Below are 17934 nucleotides of genomic sequence, written 5' to 3'. Positions count from 1 at the left end.
AATTAGGCACTTGTGAATGTAGACCAGTAAGTACATAATGCATGCCTTCCATGGACTATGGGCTCTGGCATCTAGATTCTCAGAATCCTTGGCTCGTTTCTCACTAATGTATATTAACTTCAGAACCACAATGTGAAGCAATAACCACTGCATCTTGAGGACTTGCTTTGGGGGAAGATCCCCCATTGATTGGACGAGCAGTACAGTCTGCTGTAAATATCCAGTGTTTGTGTTCTGTCCGTGTTAAAATGAGAACGATTCATTAAGTGAACTTGTGTTAGAGGAGGCACCCCCCATGATAATATCTGATATAGGGCAATTGTTTAATGAAATGTTAGAGATAAGGCCTGGATTCTACTGTATGCTGTAGTCCGGATGTGTGCGAAGCACAGCGTTAATTTGTGCCGTTGTAAACAGGAGTGGGAGGATGTGATTGCTTACTTCACTGCATTAAACGTAAATTACCAGCCACTTCAATAGTGTTTTCTAACGAGCAACAATTGTAACTACGATGCCTTGCCTTTGTAGATTAATACACATAAATGGAAAAATAAAAGGTCATGTGCATGTTTAGTAAGTGAAATTACAGAAATTATAAGGGCAAATTGAAGAAAATATGGAAGAATGTAGCAAATTGTTCTATTTGTGGCACACTCAATAAGCAAGCTGTGAAGACCTTTTACTAAACAGATCCTGTACTGCAGTTTCTGTCTTAGGTATTACTGATATAAATGTATTACACTGAAATAACTACTCATCTGGTGGCCAAGCAGCCAGAGAATGGATTAAAAGGTAAATCTAACACAGTTCTTGGCTCCCCGTAAACAAATCCTCCATATTTTTCATCGGATTCTGATAAATTGATTCCAGACCTCTTTGTGAATCTGGAAGTTTGAAGAACCCAGTCCTCCCACTAAATGAGTTAAAAAGAATGTTGCGGGGGAAGTATAGTTGGCACAGAGTTGTGCTTTTTTTTCTGTGGCTTAGTGTGTAAACAGATGTCTGTACCAATTCACCATCTTCAATATAAAGCATGATACATGTACAAGCCAGATAAAGATACATAATATGTAAGATTATCCCTTGTCGCTCTGCCTTTCCTTGACACGGGTTATTAAATAAAACAAGTGCGTGCGTATATAGAATTACATAGATGGCATTATGCAACAATATGTACATGTTCATCCGCTCCTAGTGATACGGGATGTTACCCAGGGGGCACTGATAACGGTTGGGTACTCTGTGCTGTGTGTATGTCCAGAAGCAAGGTTCGGGGCTTGCATACAGAGACTTGTTTTTATTGAAACGTATCATGATTTTAATCCCTTACAGAGTCATTGATGCTTATGGGAGACTAAAATATTGGCATATATTAAACTGTTCACATGTTTAACTGCTCAACACGGACTTCTGCTCATCTCTCATGCACATTGCCTTCTATTTCAAGAGAAAGCAATGGCTGGATAATTATGGACTATACCAGACTAAATTGGGGACAACCTGAAGGCGGTACATAGATATATGTAAAGGAATGAGACAAAAAGATGTAGCCTTCTTTAACAAGTCCAATTTGTAACAGATTATAAACTCACAGGATCACAGGCATTTTATCCTTTACCGGTATGCCATCTTGTGTGTTAATGTTGTCAAAGTGTGTGTTCATTTTCCCCTTTATTGTGCAGCACAATTTGCTGGTATGTCATATCTGTGTTCTTGCCTTTTGACGGTATAATCACAGATTTGTTTTCTGTTCCACGTAGGACTTTAGCTCTTTGTCCTTTTGCAAATCTTAAATTACAACATTTATTCTAACCCCGGAGATTGTGGCCCTGTGTAAATAAATATCTTAGAGCTTGTTCTAAGCTTGCTGAGCAGGAACTAAAATATTACAAATTATAGGGAATAAAAAGCATTATTAAGTGCTATGTTTAAAAAGAAGCTATAAAATGCGCAGTATCGATTTCCTCATGATTGGAAACTATTTGTGCACTTTTAAATGTTCTGCTTGATTTTATTTGAACGCTGTCCTGACACACAATGCCTGTTTGTGAGTGAAATCAATACCCCCTTCTTTTATTATTCTGTCTCCTCCTTGATTCGGGCAGCGTGACTTCACCCTGCTTTCTTGCAATTCTATCTCTAAGCCTATGGACACCCTTTTTCCACCTATTGTGGAATTGCAACTCCCACTATCCTGTTGTAGCCAAAAAGAGTTGGAGTCTTCAGGTGATGGGAGGGAAATATGCTTTGCACTTAAATGTTAAGATGTCAGCTGGATCTTAAGACAGTCCCTCTGCTGAAAACTAAAGGAAGCTGGGCACAGGGCCCGCTACCAAGCGAGACAGGGAATGCATTCCAATTGAGCAGAAGAGGTAGAGCGAGACAGTAGGACATTCCCTCCCTCTCCTCTCATGGCTCTTTGTGCTTCTCGTTAGAGATTGATTTGAGAACAGTGTGTGGGGGAATATCTCTGAATACTCACTGCAGCCATGGTTGTTCATGTTCATTTTTTTTTAAGGGTGGACAAATTGATACATAAAACGGTTACCTTTTTAGTGATTTATATTTAGATCTTCAGTGGCTATTTTGTAGCTATGCATACAAATATGAAATGGGAGTGGTAGGTCTGATGTGTAAGGTGGCCCAGCATCCCTCTCAACAGTAAGAGTTTCAGGCACTGTCCCTTTGGGAACTGTCCCTTTGGTAACTGCCCCTCTCTCCTGCTTTTGCGTGGAGTGGGATTCATGGGCCAGTTGGGAAGATCTTCTGAGCTGTAGAAACAGTGGGTGGTCTTGCCCATATTATTCACTATCCACATCCTTCCCACCGCTGTCCTCATTCTGACACCTGAAATGTTGGTGTCCAACATACGGCACCTTGGAATAGGATTGAGGATGCAGGAAGCTAACATTGTGAATATGGCAAGCTTGAGTGCATTGTGTGTTTTAAAGGGTTAGTTCCTTGTTGTAAAAGTTAATGCTTTGCTGACTCTTATATGGGCTTAAACTTCTACTCCTAAACCTCTACTTCATATAGACCTAAATCTAAAAACAAACGGCCCTTGGATGCATGAAGGCTTTATCCGTTGTGACAGATTTGTGTATGGTTACATTGGCCTCGCGCCTTTTGACTTCTTGCACTTTTTACCTTCTCTATGGTGGCGAGTCCAAAGTCTCCCCGCAGAGCAGTGCTGTAGGTCTGGAACGCTGCTAGGTGTTTGAGACGCTCACAGCTGGCTGTACAGGTGCTCAAAATAACCACCACGGTCAGCAGAATTTGTACAAAAAATGGTGTTTTAAAGCCTTCCTCCACTATAGTAGGCTTATTTTTGTTCCATATTTTATATTTTTAACACTATGATTTGATATTTCATGCAAGCTCTTTATTTCCCCACCAAATCTGTGTAGATTAACGCTGTTCATTATCCATAACTGAATGAATTATGAACACTGCACAAATATTATAGTCCCACTGTTCCCTTTCCTTTTACAATCCTAATAGCTTGAAGCTGACCTAAAAGCACACTGTTTTTGTTCTTCGTTAGCCCTCCTCAGTGGCCTGCTTGCAGCCATCATATTTTCTTACCTTGTACAAAACACGATGGTTCCTGGAGACTGTTACCGTCTCTTCACGTTCTGTGTGGAATGTGCATTAGCCTAAATTGCGTGGCTATAGGGCTTTTACGGCCAATTACTGTATGGGCCCAGGCACAGTTTAATTTAAAATTAACTGTAATCCCTATAGTAAATAGTATTTACAGCTCTGTGTATTAAATATTTCCAGCAAATATTTCCACAAGCTTTTCAGTCTACATTACATGTATTCTGCATGCAAACAAGGTAGACTGCTTTCCGTACCCATCCATAAATGTTCAACATTCAAAACGCCCTCCTACCTCTCGCCTCTAAAGGTCCTCGACTCTTGTTTGGTATGTAATGTAGTATATCTACACTCTGGCTGCTACCCAGTCTCTCTTATTATACTTAACATTTCTGTTTTGTGAAAATTGGGAATCCTGCATATTCGCTGGCACACGTGTGTTGGGTAGTGCAGTAGAGCTCAGCATTATTCACAAATCATTGTTCCAAAGTGTGTGGAACACTAGATCCCCCCCCCATCCCAAAGTACTGATGGGAACTCAGTCTGCTAGCTCACAAAATATTCAGTGTGAGCCTGTGGTAGCTGGGGGTATTGGTCATAACGATGCTGAAAGCATGCACACATAATCGGAGCGAGCCCCGGCTGCCTTCTTAACATAACCTTTTGTATACAGATCACATAAACTGAGAGAGTCCACAGCAGCTGAACCATGAAGGACTTCGAATGTGGAATGAATTTGAGCTGTAGAATGAATTCTATGAAATTAACAAAGGATTGGGCCAATTCTGGGAAGATTGCAGCACTTTCCTTTCATACTCCTTTTACTCTGGATTCCTTAGGATTCTTAATCATTTTGAATTGGCCAGCACCATCATCGTTCTGTTTTATTATTTAAAAAAGACCATTTTCTTATAAGTTGTCTGGTTAATTACAAATTACTCTGATCAAGACAAGTTTTGCCTTTATTTAGTTTCTCACATGGCATAATAATTCAGTTGGTAGTCAGTAAGAATTGTCTATGAAGATCAATATGAAATGGCACAAATGAGTAATTCAGAAGGAACATTTTGAGCTTGGCCCGGTCCTTGTTCGTCTAGTCGACATGCCTCGTTGTAAGTGGCCGACTTTCACAACTAGCTGAAAATGGAATACTGTTTGCAAAAAGAAGCCGGAGAATAGCTGGTATTTCTAAGTTGATGGGACTGGCTAAAACAGTGGATACATTGTTATATTGCTATGTTCTGCGCGTCCTGTTATTTCAACATCATAATGCTTTCAAATAATGAAAGAGAATGGTATACAGGTATAGAGTTTGATGTATTCTACTTTACAGACCACATCCTGTGGTTTATATTTCCTTTCTGCTTTACCAACTCCATATTATACTATAGAAGCTGAACCGTGAAGCAAAAAATAAAATGCATTTCTAACTTTACTAGTCTTGATACTTAACATTGGCCAACCTTTTCTATTTAACCTCCCATATTTGGTTAAAAGATTACACTAGCTATATAAGTGGCTTATACCCCATACAAGTCCTGTTTTTTGCTGGCAGACCCGGTTTTCAGGCGCCGTCTTGGGTAGCGTCTCATATGGGAGAGGGTTCTGTCTATCATGTTCTGCACACCTTACACCACAGACTGAAAATAAATTCAAGGGTGAATTCTGCTCCAGAACCCTGTGGACTAGAGATCATATGCAATCTTATTGGCATCAAACGGGTAGCTTGCAGTACTTTCAGCAGCTATCCAGAGCAACCAGCTCCATTTCTGAGGATGGGGAGGGGTATATATAAGGTTGTTTGATTCAAATGGCATTGTTCAGTATTTAAGTATTGCTCAAAATTCATTAGTAAGACTTGCCACTAAAAAAGGAAATGTTAGTAACCCAGATTTAATATGTAAAGCACCTTCACAGAAAACCTATACCAGGTAGCAATTAGTCTGCAAGTTCTTCTGACCTATTGATTACGTGGTTGTCATAGTGACAGGATTCTGCCCAAAACGTGTTTTGTTTGCACCAGCATTAAATAGGAGCTGGGGGAGGGGAGTTTAATACTATATATATATATTGGGCAACAATTATGTAGTTATGACTAGATTTAGCATTTTCATCTAGGATGTTTGTGAAAGGCTTACAGAAGATTTTGACCCTGTTATGTATGTTTTATATGCACCTTCAATTAAAGTGGACACATCTGGTCGTCCTACAATCCAAGTAACAGTAATTGATTTGCATGCATTTTATTAGATGGGAGAATAACTTACATGGCCTAGCAGTTCAAACATTCAATGTGTTTAATATACCAGAACAATGACAGTACTATACTGTATCATCCAACATTTCAGGTGTTTGAATTGGGACTTTTTTTTTTTTGACATGGGGAGTGGTTAGAGGTAGGGCAGCGCCATGCCAAAAGGTGGCAGTGCGGGCGCTGTGATTGAGGTGGAACAGAAGGTGTGTTATAGAGCACATGTGTATGTGAATGTATATACTTCAAAATAATATATGAATTTGTAAATCAGCTTTGCTTCCCCAAGTGGCTTTCTGTAATTACAATGAGCCACAGGAATCCTTTGCCTCCAAAGCACCCATAATTTATAGTGTGAGTTTTATAGTAGAATCATAACGGATGTAATTTCCTCTAACATGACTCCTGATGTATACGTAGAGGTGCTGATATCCCAGAGCATGTACACTGATCCAGTGCTTATAATTTGGGAACAGACCTTATACCTATGCTATCCTAGCCTTAAATACTTTAAAGTATTTTCCTTTGCCAGAGTCCCATTTTGTAGATTAATTCCTACAGCTATAAAATGATGGATTTCCTGCCGTGTGTAAATAAGTCAGAGCTGTTGTGATCAATCATAGAAGAGCAAGTTATTTAATGCAGTCATCATATTACAGCAAACACTTAGCAAGAGGAATATTATCCTAACTGCTGCCGGTATTCTGAGCACAGGTCCTGCAATCTATCCTCTTAGGTTGAGAAGTATTTTCCTAATAAAAATAATTTCATTTTGTGAAAGGTCTTGGAATAAATTCATTCAGTGCTTTCCTCTCCTGCTTAATTCACACCCATCCCATTTCATTTAAAAACCTGCAGCAGTGAATTTTTTTTGTCCTCGCAACCCACTTTTCCTCTCTTGCAGACTCCTTTATTCCCATTTGGATGAGCGTTCCCCTTGTGTATAAATATGCTCCATGTGCTTTGCTTTAGAACTTCCCTGCATTTATCATAACCTATTTCCTCTTCTGAACAAGCAAAGCAGGCAGTATAATAGTTGGATGTTTGCTGTCGGCAGTCTTGTAACATTCAGCCAAAGCTGGATTCATTGTGTAGCAAATGCAGCATATCATTGACTGGATACTCATGGGAAGTGTGTGGTGCATTTGTCTAGTGTTAAGCGGAATATACATCCCCTCCTTGGTTTTTGAGATCATCATAGACATTGTAATGGATAGCTGCTATAACTGATTCGATCCCAACAAATTTACAGGTTTCAAAGTGGTAAAAAGTGTGCTGAATGAGCAATGGGGGCAGTTTCGTAACCACTTTCCCACTTACTATAATTAGGCATGTGTAATGCATGAAGACAACAATGGTTTTGATTAAGAATGATGTCCTTATGGGTCTGTCCTTTTTTCATAGACCTGACCTCAGGCTCAGACCATTAGCTTTTTATTAATATGGATTGTTCTAAATGAGCTTCTAGGTTCATCCCTTCTGACCTGCACTGGTGTGTGTCTCAGTTGGTCTTGGTCCCCATTGAATAATGAATAAACCACTATGGAGAAGCTAGTGACATTGCCAGTGTTGTCATTTCTCACTAGCAAGTATTGGCTTTTGTGGGCAGCAGAGGAGGTTGAAGTATATGCCAACCAGTAACAAGTGCCATTTGACTCAGTTTACTGGGTTTCTTTTAGGATGTTCAGTTGTAATATTAATACAAATTAAAGTGTAGGTTAGTACCAGAGCGGTTTATTTTTGTACAACGTAATTCCTTTTTTGTGGGTTTATAATATTTCCCTCATGCCACAGGGCAGCAATATGTACTGGTCAACGGCACAAACTTTTCTATCCTGAAAAAAATATTCAAGGTGGCAAACTTTACCCATGTGTTAGTCTATTTTGTTTGTTTCTTAATGGCTTTATATGTAGATATATTTTTCTTAAATGTTGCTCTGCAGTCTTCAATTTTACAAAGCAGCGATGGTGTGTTTTGGTTTTTTTCCTGGATTATTCCCATATTTTTAAGCAATTGGATACATTGGTATTTCTTGCTTTATAGCAAAGCACAGTCAAAGCTAAACAACGCTTTCCCTGAGTGTGCAGTGCAAAGACACAAGCAGGGGAAATGAGTAAAGACATTGGCGTTTACACCCACAGTTTGATTCACATCGATGAAATGATGAATCCACATTTAAATTGCTGAGGAGATCACATTAGATGGCAGTACTCTGACATTCTGAGAGATCTATTTTGTGGGTTTTTTCCCCCTTTTTTAATTGTGCAATAAAGCCCTCAGCAGGATTCACGAGAAAAGCAGATTGTTTGCATTTCAAGAGTTTGTTACCAAAGCATTTTCCCTCAGCCTTCAACAAAATGTATTTCTTTCAATTCATGTCCTGTGGATCTCTGCAGATGTGCACTCAGACTGAGCTAAAGCGTTATACCTTGCCTTTCTCACAATTGTGTTTTGTAAAATAGGGGCAAGGAATTTCTCAGATTTTAGAGCAACATTTCAATTTTCCTTAACTGGCAGGAGGTAGTTCCCTGGGTCTTCAGGGCTTTTACTCCAGTATCATGGTGTGGGGGGGTCATACTTTATATGAACCTCCACATAGGGACTTGACTAGCAAATCCTCGTCGAAATGCCTGCTTAGAACATGGGTGATTCAGATAAGGATACTTGAAATCACACCCTCCTGTTATGGGTCATAGGGACTGGTGTCAAAGATCCCAAGGTTGTCTCAGGCCCTGCTGCATTGCAGCCAGCTCTCCCACCGCTACGTAACAGCCTTCTCCACCTGTCACAGCTGCTTTCATATACTGCTTTCAGTTGATGTGAGATGTCCCTTGAGGAGACGTGGAGCCCATCACTATAAATGGCAGATCCATTAAAGGACATGCCTTTCATCCTTTTTGCACCCACAGTAATTTATCAACCATTTCCCAGGCACTTTGGTACTTTATAACAATAATTTATTTTCACGCATGCTAGGGGGGTGTAACACTTTTGTGTGAAATACGTTTGCTCATGACATGATTTGCTATGGGGGAAACTGTTTTTTTTGTTTTTTTTTCATGGCGAATAGAATCTCTAACAACAAAACTTTTAACAGCAGAGCTACAAAGATAGTCGCCTCAAAATCTCATTGGTTCTACTTGCAAATTTTTATAGCCAATACCCAATTTATATAGCCAATACCCAATTTTGTAGTTGTATATATTCATAGTCTCATTGTAATGTTTTACCACAGTCTGGCACATACACTATAAAGGAGTAAAACATTGTGTCCATTAATCCCAAGAATATATACAGTATAACATTAGCCTAAAGTGCTGTGCCTGTCTTTGAGTAAGCACAGAAGGGTCCATAGACGCAACAAATGATGTATGTTCTTAGTTTGAACCTGCCAGATTCTATATGCTAACCAGAGCATGTTTTTACGTGTCTTCTACATTTCTGTAACCATACTGGTACCAGAGTGAGACCTTACAGCTTTCTGGAGTTAAATCTTTACCTGTAACAAATTGTCCTTTGTTCCCAGAACACCTTATAAGCGGTGATTTCTGCCGGTAGCATTGAGCACGAGTTGTCATACGCAGCTTCCTGAACACGAACGCATATAAACCCCACCAAAATAAAGATAATTTATTTTAATTAGCTTTGTTTAGTGTGTGCACTTTCTGCTGTTCAACCACTGAAACGATAAAATGGAGATGCGCATTCATTAATTTACTGTGCACTGGATGGATCACTGGGATTAGAGTAGGTTGCCTTCATGTCAGCATTATCAATGATATCAGTGGAGCCAGGTATTCCACCTACTTGAACGGTCTGTATAATGTACTGCTCAGTTATTAGTAAACTTCCTTTAGGACTGCAGCTGATCTATCACAACATAATGGGGCTGTTTACTTAAACATAAGATGTAGTGATCAGCTCTAATTTTGCTTAATGAGTAGCTAACCTATGCTGCAAAATAGGACCCTGCTATGGACCACCACAAACATTTGGCTTATGTTATCTTTAGGCCAATGTTATAGCCTGCATAACGCCTGGTGGTATCCCGACACTCTTCCATGGTATTATCTGTCACACCTTCTGTAAACTAGTTTCTCTGTCTCGTATGCACAATACACTTCTAACCAAATACAGAACAGCTTCCCACTGTGTGCTTATAAGCATTGGAGGCCATCATTTTAACTAACTACGGCCTATTCATCCAGTGTTTCATCAACCAGTTATATAAAAACCGGTTGAAAGTATATATCGTATACACACACAATACAAATAAATATGTGCAATGGACCAGTTAACGTGAAGAGGAGCATGGCACAGGGGTCTGTCACAAGGTCTGATTGCCATTGGTCCCTGTGAGGAAGTATCCTGAAGTATCAGTCATTGAGGCTGCTTATGACTAAGCACAGTTTGTGCGAAACGCGTTAAGCGTTTTAGCCCTCCTTGATTTTACTGTCCAAGGACGTTTAACCCATTTTTGTACATTTACGGATATTCCAGTGTGATTTGCTGGTGTCCGCTGACGCAACTATTTGTTACAATTTGGGACATGGACTGAGACCTTTTTGGCACTGCAGCACCCAGCCACGTATAGGTTCAATTATTTGAAATTACATTGGATTGCAGTGTCTCAATTTGTCGTCTTTCCATTTTTTTTGGTTGGATATTTAAAATCTGATTCCACACCTAAAGAAAGAGTTAACCCACTCACGCATATTGAAGCATACAATAAGGTTTAGGTTTCAAAGACTCCTGAAATCTGCTAAAATTTTAACTAAACATGAAACTGATAAAACATGCTCCTGTCCCCGATTTCATATCCAGTCACACGAGTAATTTCATAATTGCTTTATGCGTAGGATGGGTTCCATTTTTAGTTTCCCGATGTGATGTTTTGTTAGGCTTCATATAAAGATTGTGAAAACATCATGGCTTCCTTTAAAAAATAAAAAAAAATAAGAATTTGAAACAATGCTGATTCTTTGTTTTAAGTGGCTCAGCACCTTGGGGATCATGCCATGATCATCTTCCCTATAAACCTATGTAACTTAAGAGCAGTATTGTGTGATGCGCTCATCTCTGGAAAAAAAGGCATTAACTGCCTCTGTATGTCACTAGAATTGCTACTGGTCAGACTTGGTCATTGTCAAGCATGCTTGGTTAGATATACTTTAAGCATAGAATTCTAGCAGAAACCTTTCCTTTGGCAATGAGCTTGCATATACTGTGGTCCTTCCGGCCTTTACATTGTGTAACTGTGCAGGGTATGGCTGCGGCATACCACCTAACCACCCCAATTTAGGTAGTACAGTCACCATTTTGGAGACTGTCCTTCTGCAGCCATTGGTATTATGGGCTTGTTAGTGGGGGGCTCAAAGAAGATCTTGTGATAGGCCCAACCTGCTGTTATATGGATTGAGGTGCCTCTGCTTTTGCAGCATAGACCTCAATTATAGATGTTACATGAAAAATGCAATAAATGGGATTTTCCTTCAGAACAGTTTCTCGTTAGTATTTCCCATGTCAGTTAAGAGTAATTCTTTTCGAAAATATCTGAGAACGAGTAGCACAGTCATCAGTGCACAGCCAAGCTGAATCTTCTCAAGCCTTTAGTAAGTCCCTTAAAGCAATTCTTTAAACTGTTCTGGTTTATAAACCCAGGGGTGCCATCGTTACTTTGGTGCGAGAGATGTTTTAGATCTGGGATGCTCACTAAAAATCTCACTGGGCACAACATGCAAAAGGCATTCTAAACTAAACATCTGCGTGCACTTGGCACTTTGTGAATAGCAGATACTGGACCAGCCATTGGTACAGTGTACAGCAGGTAGATGCGGGCACCTTGCTTCTGATGAGCAGTGACGTTTAGATTTCCCTGCCGAGTAAAACAAAGCGACTCCTATCTTGGAAAAGCCTCATTAAAGATACTGACCCAGATACTTTTACTTGTAGCTAAATGTTTTATTTCTCATTAGAATCGCCACTCAGCAGTGCTAAAAGAAAATGGTGTCTGTCTTCTCTGTTTGCACATTGCCAACAATTACCTACAAGCTATGACCTCTGGTCTACAAGGAGAACTGGAACAGTTGAGGCTTCGTTTTAAAAATCTTAACAAATTTGTCATTTTTCTTTCCTCTGAAGGAATAATTACATTAAAAAAAACTTAAGAAGCCTTTTCAGTTTCTATGGTAACCTATCAGTGCCTGCTTGTGTGTTCCATGTTCCTGGCCCCCCAAAAAGTATGTATATGTGTAAATGAAACCATGTATACTTGATTAAAGAAATATTTCCGAGAAGGCTTTGGGCATTTAATAATGCTATTTCTAATGCTGTATTTAGTTACAAAATTCAGCAGATTAGCCGGGAAAGCGCCTTTTAATCTTAAATCACTGCTGATTTTAAAAATATACTGCATAAAAAAAACTAAAATATTTTCCTGCTTTTGTCAGCCCACTCGGCAAACTCCTCAGACCCTACACTTGGTTATTGATATTAACTGCTTGTGTCTGTGATTAACACGGCTGTGGGTGTCGCTAACATATAGAAGTCAGACGGAAGTTGTTTTCAGCACATATGGCAAGTATGTTTACACGGCAGTAAATGAAGTACAAACTACTGGTCCACCCCGCACGGTGCACAAAATACTGACGGCTAAGAGTAGAGGTATACATTAGTCATAAGCAGCCTGCTCAATGTTGCAATCTGTTCGTTAGATCTTTAGATCTAACAGCGAGGTCTTAATGACTTGTATATGTGATACAATAAGTGTGGTTTTTTTAACACCCTTTTTATCCAGTATATCATTGAATTATGTAAATCAGGATATATATAGATATATATAGATATATATATATATAGATATATAGATATACATGCATAACAAAATAGAATTTGATGGCAGATAAGGGCCATTCAGCCTATCTGTTTGTCCGTTTTTCTTGATATAGAGACTTGTACCTTAATCAGTACTTAGATTCAGGATGGCTTGTAGCTATTGTCCCACTGTTTGTGCAGGAAATCGGAGTACAAGTGTTTTGTGTGTGTAGAGTCTCTCATGCTTGTGGAAAGTAATGAGGCATTCTGAATAAATATAAGCTCCTGCTTTGGTAGCTCAGCCAGTAAGATATGCTTGTTTATGTTCCCCCGTTACATTATACTATATATGCTGCGGCATAAATTCAGCAGCGCGACCTATTCTCAAAAATATCAGATTGTATCAGTGCGTTTGACATCTACTGTTTGTATTTATTGGGAGTTTTTTGCTCTTGTGAATTAATGGCCAAACTGTATATTAACTCCTTTAACTGGTTTATGAAATAGTCAATTGTGCAGTTTGTATAAAGTTAATTCTTAGATATTGAATGAAGGAGACTGGTACCGGGGAATAATAGTTGCTCTAACATTGTGCTTATTTCCCAAAGTACTAAAGCAAAGTACCACTTATATCTCTGCAGAAGTGAATGCTGGTCAATATACAAAATATAAGTTATATCGAGCGTTTTACTGCACCCAAATGCTATGCGTTTCTCTGGGCTCTCATATATAATACACTTAACTATCGGGTTTGATGTTTTATAACTTTTAGTTTGGTGCCTCTGCAGTTTCAGTATGTTTTGTCTTTAGATTTTGTGGTTGTTTGCTCTGCGTAAGGACATAACACTTTTCTTTTCAGTAAGCAGAGTATGTGGTAGTGTAATTGTCATTTCTCATGCTGGGCGATCTTCAAGTACACAAACTGACATTGCAAATTGTTTAATTTTGCGATCCCCATCCAGCTCCAAGCAGGGTATTCTTGCCTGGGTCATACGATGATAACTTAATCTGTACGAAGTAATGGCATGGCTAGCGTATTTTTCACAATGAAGCGTTTCCCTATAAGTGAGGTTAAATCGGCATGAATTGGATGCCAGATGTGGTATAATATAACTTGGTACAACTTTAGTGCTGACCAGGCTTGGACTGGCCATCTGGCTCACCGTGCAAATGACCGGTGACCTCTATAGTTCCATACACACCCGATCTGCCGCCACTCTGACTGGATAATGCCCAGCCATATGCAAAACTCATAATGGGGTTAAAGGCAACTGCATAGTAAAGGATTTCATTGTATGTGAGACTTATATCTGAAAATGTGTGGCTTTTCACTTACTGCAGCAATTAACAGTTGTCTGCTGGATACATGAACTGTGACCAAAATAAGACCTCTAGGAGAAACAAGCACGTTCTTCATAAGACAGGAATTTAGTGAGCAGTTTGCTAGTGAAGTGTTATATAAACTAACAGGCTCAAAGATTAATTATCTCACAGTTTACATAGCACTTCATTCATCATATGCTCGGCTAAAACTAAACCTGCCGGTAATAAGGCTCAGGTGTTGTCGTCTGTTGGGAAAGCAAGATGGCGCCTACCAGCAAGCCTACAATGACTGTTTTATGCTGCTTGCCTCTTTATAAAAGGGTTAATCCAGGCTGAGCTGAGCCGGATCCAGAGAGATTGAGACAAGTCCCAAGTCTCTGCGTATATTGCTTACAAACATTTCCAAGGCATCTCTCATATATTATTTATAAAATTCTTGTCACTGAGAGCTTAACCATTAACTTTTTTCAGTGCTTTCTCAGTGGGAAGTTAAATAGCTTATTATACCAACTTTTCATTGTTTGTCACGTGGAAAACAGATTCTTGTTACTGAGCATATTTCATGTTTTTCACCCAACCACGGTTGACATCACGAAAAAACAGAAGACCAGCTATTCCTTTGTAGAGTCTACAAGGCTACAGTGCTCCACTACGTCCCGGTCAGCATGCGCTGTCACACCAGCTTCCTGGCTGGATTATTATACATTAAGCACTTTTTAAAGCTTTCCACTTTTTTGCTGTTCTGTCCTGAACACATTCTTTTCAGCTATATCAAAAATGGCTCAAGCTTGGAAGTCAACTCATAAAACATGACTGCTGCTAAACGGATCCCAGGCCTGCACATGGACAAGAATAAGCATATTTAAAAAATAGCGCTTTAAATATTTTATTTTTAAAAACGTTAATCCTCATGCAAGGGCGATTTATTGGACACTCTGGAGAACACATGTTAAATAGATGCAATTGTGTAATACTTAGGGCCCCTTTAATGAGACATGTAGTGTACAGATGTAACTATGTACCTAACTAAAGATTGTTAAAATAGTTCAAAGCACTGCACTTTTCTGTGCAAATATAATCCTCCTAAGTTTGACAGCACACCACAGTAATAAACTAGATGCGATGCCGACAGAGCCCATTCATTTACATATAATACACAAAACCCACATTTCTGCATCCGACGTCAGGATTTAGCGTTCTCGTATAACTGTAGAACTACGATTGTTAGATTGTGGCTTTTGTGTCCACTGTGGATCTGTGAAGATCACTGCGTGAAAGGTACGTGTGAGTAGGGATGCAAGCATTTACAAGGACGGTGCATACCTCATTATCCTCCATGCTGCATCTAATGTGACTGCTGACAAATTAAAGTGCCAAGCTGCACTGCCAAGGATCTACACTTGCACAAGGCTCACAACTCTGGATTATAAAAACAAAAAACTGTGTCCCCTGGCACATGCCCGCATTTAGGGCTCGTTAATCATGGCTTTACAGTGCAAATCAGGATCCTGTTCAGTTACTCCAGCTAAAATGTACAATGTTCATTTTTTTTTATCTTAATGGGAAGAATAGATATCACGTGATTAAAGAGCCATTAAATATTTTGATTAACCATCAGAGCATAGTGCCTGGGCAGCTGTTTAACTGGTTAACACAGTACGGTATTTCCACTCCTATACAGTTTAAAAATAAAAAACTTCAGGTTGTTTAAGGGAAGGTTTTGATGCTACTTTACTCCTCACAGTGATAGAACATATGCCGTAGGCTGCTTTAAGTAATTCATGTTTTCTTTGTTCCAGATATATATTATATTCACATTGTGGGTGAAACGTAAACACCAGGAACAAGTGTTCTTGATCATGTGGCGGAACAGTTAAAGGTTTTGTGTAGGATTCTACTGTAATGTAATGAAAGGTCCCACAGAATTAGGAATTTTCAGATACTGGTAATATATGGCAAAACCTATACCCCAACTGGTAGTTTTTGTAGCCTGTAGCACTCATGTTCCATTGTCTTGTTAAACCTAAAACGCACAGAAACTGATTTTTAACTTCGGGTCACAGACATTTTGTGCTTGCTTTGAGTACATACCCACAAAAGTCTACTTTCACAGACATCGCAGGTAGATACTTATTCATGATCTCGCTAAAGATACTTAACAAGCGTACATGAAATTGACCCTCTTTTGGGGGAGTAACTTTAAGAGATGAGGCTAGTTGAATGTGGACGTGGGGCCATCCATATGTAGGAGTGGGAGTTAGCCCCATACAGCCCTTAGGTCAGGGTTATGAAGAATGTAGGTATGACCAAAATCTCCCCCACCTTTAGAATTTAGATACTAACCTGGAGAAGCAGCAGTGCCTCTCCTGGGGAGTCTGTCAAACCTACAGGGTTCCTAGGTATGTAAATAGAAACACAATTTGGTAGGAGATAACAGCCATTCAGCCCATCAGCAAAAAGGGCAAACTTCATGAAGGCTTGGACCTTAATCAAAACTTTGATCCTTATTTAGATTCAAGATGGTTTTATGCGTGCCCCATGCATGTTTAAACTCCCTTGCTGTATTAGCCTCTACCACTTTTGATGGGATGCTGTTCCATTTATCTACCACCATCTGCATAAAGTGAAACTTTCTTAATGCTAAGTGAGCCTAGGTTTTATTTTCATATTATGTTTAGTCCTGGGTCCACATGGCAAATAGTCTTTCCCCTCTTTCTTGCTGATACTCCCATTGAATCTAAAATATCACCAGGACACTCGCTTCTCACTCTTGACCAAATGAAAAAAAGATGCCAACAGCTTCCCCACAGACACCATTTGACGAATAAAGACGTTCTTTATGTAAAACCTGAGTAAAAAAATAGCCGTGGGTCACGATTATCACAGATGAGGGTTAATACATTATTTGAAGGTAAAAACTACAGATAGTATTGATGAGAGGGATCCACTTTTATCACAAATTGAAAATGTCTCATCTTGGACTGTGCAGAAGAGCAACTTCAACTTGAGGAAGACCTCCTTGGCATCAGATTACTTCTTGGTCATGGCAGTTAATGGCTTCTGTCATAGAAAAGCCTCTAAATATAATAAGGGAGAACAGCCTCAAAATAATGGGCAGTGTCTTTTTGGAAAATACTTTTTCAAAATAGTAAATCAAAGTTGTCATCTTATTTATTTGCGTATACATGTTAAATTTATCTGGGTCTCAAAACGATCTCAATGCTACCCTTGTACGTGGAGTATAGCTGATTATGGAACTCTTAGGCATTTGAAGAACTGATGAAAATAACTGAATAAAGCCAGCCACTCAGAAATGGAGAAAATTGATCCGAGCCACAAACCTCTTTGAGAAATGTCTATAATTAAATTATTGCATCCGGTGGGACTGATCACCCGGCAAGCAAATAAAGTACCGTACCTGATCCCACCCAGACGCAGTTTAACAAAAACAAATTACATCACTGGACCATTTTGAGGAATCTCACACCTTTTGTAAAAAAAAAAAAAAAAATCTCTACCTTTTTCTTCCCAGCAGCCCCTTAGATTAATCAGAGCCCAAGCAGCATCGTAACCCATCAGTGTGGTAGCACCTCCACTCCTGGTATCGGCCTTTCTCTGAAAATCTTTCTGACATGTTCACATTTATCCATCTACAAACTCTGTTCCATGCTGTTTACGTAGGGTTAAATTCACTAGTATCGAGTATCTTCTATTGCCAAGACTGCTAAAATGGCTGACCACAAATGTTTGCCTACAGCAATTTTACATTTGCTGCTTTTTTTTTGTTGCTTGGGTTTATTTATTGGTTTGTTTTTTTTTGTTTACCAGTTGTGGTAAAACACACAGTTTTTGTTGGACAAAAAGCCTCAGCAGTGCATGCAGGGATTTCACCTTGTGAACGAGGCGCAGTTCTGCCAAATTACGTTCAAGACAATATTTTTTGTTA

At 39.3% G+C, this 17934-nt stretch overlaps 1 protein-coding gene across 1 annotated transcript in view; it reads left to right on the top strand.

Moving 5' to 3' along the window:
- The window catches only part of SND1 (staphylococcal nuclease and tudor domain containing 1), a 288682-nt gene that overhangs the window by 190737 nt on the left and 80011 nt on the right, over positions 1-17934 (top strand). The window lies entirely within an intron of this gene.

The sequence above is a fragment of the Spea bombifrons genome, chromosome 4, assembly GCF_027358695.1.
Source record: "Spea bombifrons isolate aSpeBom1 chromosome 4, aSpeBom1.2.pri, whole genome shotgun sequence".
In the NCBI taxonomy this organism is placed as follows: domain Eukaryota; kingdom Metazoa; phylum Chordata; class Amphibia; order Anura; family Pelobatidae; genus Spea; species Spea bombifrons.
This window is presented reverse-complemented; position numbering and strand designations above follow the sequence as displayed.